We start from the raw sequence: 3,907 nt of genomic DNA, 5'->3' as shown, positions 1-3,907 counted from the left end.
AGCAAAGGTTTTGATAGCTTCATGGGGCTAGGGTAGAAATTAGAGTACAGGATTTTCCAAGTCATTGAGGGTTCTGGTGGAACTGTCTCAATTAGGCTGTATTTTGAAAGTTCATACTCAAAATATAAGGGTAAACCCAAAGCAGACAGAAATCTTAAAGAGCTCAGGTTAATCTTAAATCATCTCAATCTTTGAAATTAGATTTAAGTTCTCAAATTGTTCATGCCTCCAGCTACCTGATATGAATATGCATAAAAACTTCTTTGGAAAAAGAAACCATCATTATTGGGGCACCTGGGTGGCTCAGTGGGTTAAGCCGCTGCCTTCGGCTCAGGTCATGATCTCAGGGTCCTGGGATCAAGTCCCGCATCGGGCTCTCTGCTCAGCAGGGAGCCTGCTTCCCTCTCTCTCTCTGCCTGCCTCTCCATCTACTTGTGATTTCTCTCTGTCAAATAAATACATAAAATCTTTAAAAAAAAAAAAAAAAAAAGAAACCATCATTATTGACTACAGATGAGTTCTACAAGTACTATAAATACAGCATGCAGCACCAAATAGAAAATAACCCAACATATGAAGTGATAAACTTTACGAACAAAATACAGCAGAAACAGACAATAGAAAAAGGCCTACCAGGGATTGCCAACACTAGTCATCAGACACAGACTAAAATAAAAATGTTTACTGTGTTCAAAGAGATAAGACCATGTTGCACATTTAAGACTAAAACTGGAAATTATAAGATACAATAACAACACAAAAAAAGACTTTTTCTTAATTTTAATAAAAAGACATAAAGAGAGAATTAGAAAATTAGAAGAAAGGTCAGAAAAAAATATTAAGACTGAACATGGAGAAAAATAAGCATGGCTAAAAAATATAGAGGATATAGTGAGAAGAGGTAATGGTATATATATATTATGGGAGTCCAAGAAGGATTGAGGAGAGGAGACAGAATGGGTCACAAATAATATTGGAAAAGATAATGACTGAGAACGTTGCAAAACTAATGAAAGAAACCAAACAACAGATTTAAGAAGGTCTAAGAGCCACAAGCAGTATAATTGTAAAAAATTTTAATTTACATACAACAAAGAAAAAGCAATGAAAACCAAAGAGAATATATTCTTAAGCATAAATCCTTTACATGCATTTATACCTATGTAAATCATTGTTATATTTTCAACCATTGCCTTTATTTGTAAAACTTGTCTTCTTTTGTGATTTTGATCTATCTTTACATAGTCTTTGATTGTTTATAGGTAAATTTCTTTTTATTTATTTATTTATTATTTTTAAAGATTTTATTTATTTATTTGACATAGAGAGAGAGAGAGTACAAGAAGGAGACTCCTCCTGACCATGTTGACCAGGGAGTCCAACATGGGGGGTTGGTCCCAGGACCCTGACCTGAGCTGAAAGCAGACACTTAACCGACTGAGCCACACTGGCACCCCAAGAAGAAAGGCTCTTTGTTTTTATTAAGGGATTGTAAATTTTTCTTCTCGTAGGAATGGCAGAGCAGATTCATGGGGTGACCCAATCAACTGCTTGTGGATTAAGTAGCAATCCCAGCATCTCTAACTCTGTAAGGAATGAAAGTCTGTCTGAAGTTATGCCAAGGAAGGAGCTGACAATAGGGATATTGTTTTACTAGCTACATTGGGTTCCCTGAGGAAAAGAGCCAACCCACATGTATTATTTAAGATTTATTTATGGTCTAGTTTAAAAAAAAAAGATTGAAGCACATGTAAAGTAAGACATTTAAAAGTAAAACACAACAAGAAAGAACATAGGTAGTAGATAATTTCTGGGGCAGATCTGAGGGACGAGATAATAAATTTGGATTCCACTATTCTGGCATAAAAACAAAGAGGGATAAACCCAAGTTTACTTAACTTTGACTTTTAATTTTTTCAGAAACACAAAACATACAGATTCAGTTAAAAAGGCAACATTTTGCCCCACCCCTCTCTGCCTTCTCTGCCCTGGGAGCAGCTCTCCTGCCACAGCTGCTCATCCCCTGAAAACGTACACCTCTGCAAAGTTCGTCTCCACCCTGTTCTTGGTCAGGAGCACCTCTCAGCTGTTGAGCTGATCACTGTCTGCAGTAGTGCTAAAACCACCCGAGACACTGACAGATGAGGCACCTTATAAGGGCCTCAGCATCTTGGCAGCCCCACGTCCCCTGACCTCACTTATTATTCCTAGCCGCAGCTTCCAAACCAGTGCCATTTCAAGGGATGTCCATACAGCAGCCAAGTTCATTGAGGTGGGACTGCCACGACAGGGGCGGCTGGCTTTGGGGCTGGAACTGGAGCTGTGTTTGGGACCCTTATCATTGGTTATGCCAGGAATCCCTCCCTGAAGCAACAGCTCTTCTCTTACACCATTCTGGGCTTTGCGCTCTTGGAGGCCATGGGGCTCTTTTGCCTGTTGGTGGCCTTTCTCACCCTCTTTGCCATATGAAGGAGCCGTCTCCACCTCCCATAGGTCTTTCTCTCATGTCTCATCTATGCTGTATGTTCCTTTTCCTATACCTCCCTAGGCAAGCTGAGGAAAGTAGTTGGCTCAGGGTTTGACAGAGGGAAGACAAATAAATGCTGTATTAATAAGAAAAAAAAAAGGGGCAACATTTTCCCTGGCTATTTAGGAAAGGAAACACCGAAAGTGGTTTAAAAAAGCATTGGATTTGGTGGTAAGACAATTGGGTTAAATTCCAACTTTGCTACTCAATAACTGCTCAGTTAATCTCATTGAGTCTCAGTGACTTCAAAAGAAAAGAAAATAAAAATAACTGACTCACCTACCTATCAGGGTCATTATGAAAAATACATTCAAGTTGGAAATAATAAAATAATATCAAAAAAGACTTGAGCACCTAAAGACACAAGAGAATGGAAAAAGGTATCTGCCTACTTCAAATGAATTCAGGGAACTAGATAAAGTTGGATTTCATTTCAGTGGATTGACTGGAGAAAAGAATCCAACCCCAACATCAGTAATCTTAGAAAAAAAAGAGGTATTAAGAATGAAGGTAAGCAAATATTGTCTTAATATTTACCAAGTGCATATGAGTGGGGGCAGGGAAGAACATTGAATTTTAGGAACAAACACCTAAACTATACTGATTTTTGTCAAGATTCTATAGTGAGTTTTGAGATAGAGTATTCATTAGGTTAAGAAAGAAAATTGCAATTACCAGCAATCAGTATGGGTCCGCTAAGAACAACTTATAATACCTGGTCTTTTTGTTCATGGTAGGTTGGAGAAATGCATCATGATTCCAGCAAACCATCTGACAAAGTTGCCAGGTGTCACTGAGGACAAGGTGAAGACAGGGATATAGAAGACAAAAATAATTAGGCAGATTCAAAACTGACTGAAGGCCTGTAGGATCTCCTGCTAATGAACTGATTATCAACTAGGTGGAAAATTTTAGCTGACATGCCACATAGGGCCATTCAACTTGTGAAATTATCAGCTCGGATGAAAACAGAATACATGCTGTCTTCATTTTCAGATGCTGTAAAGGAAGTTAGTACATTGAGTGATAAAATAAGATCCAAGAAGATCTTGATAGCCTGGAAAGAACAGTAAATTAAAGAGAATAAATTTAATAAGGACAGATGCATACAAAGTAAACATTTCCTTTGCATTAAAAATCAACTGCACAGGATGGTGGAGATTTGGCAGAAAAGTGGTTTATGCAAAAAAAAGTTCTCAGGGTTTTAGTTGCCAACAAGGTCAACATGAACAAGTCATGTGATTTGCAAAACAAAAACAAAAACAAAAACCCCACAATCAACCAACCAAACAAACAAATAAAACCCCCAATCTTCTTAGGCCAGATCAAGAGAAATAGCCCTTCCAGAAAAGGAAATAATAGTATTCTGTATTTGGAATT

At 37.9% G+C, this 3,907-nt stretch overlaps 1 pseudogene; it reads left to right on the top strand.

Annotated features, from left to right (window-relative positions):
- The first annotated feature begins 866 nt into the window (after window positions 1-866).
- LOC116593533 lies at window positions 867-2,626 on the top strand (annotated as a pseudogene).
- The last annotated feature ends 1,281 nt before the right edge of the window (window positions 2,627-3,907 follow it).

This window comes from Mustela erminea, chromosome 6 (assembly GCF_009829155.1).
Source record: "Mustela erminea isolate mMusErm1 chromosome 6, mMusErm1.Pri, whole genome shotgun sequence".
NCBI classification, from domain to species: Eukaryota; Metazoa; Chordata; class Mammalia; order Carnivora; family Mustelidae; genus Mustela; species Mustela erminea.
The sequence above is the reverse complement of the archived record's forward strand: the minus strand, read 5'-3'. Positions and strand labels throughout refer to the sequence as shown.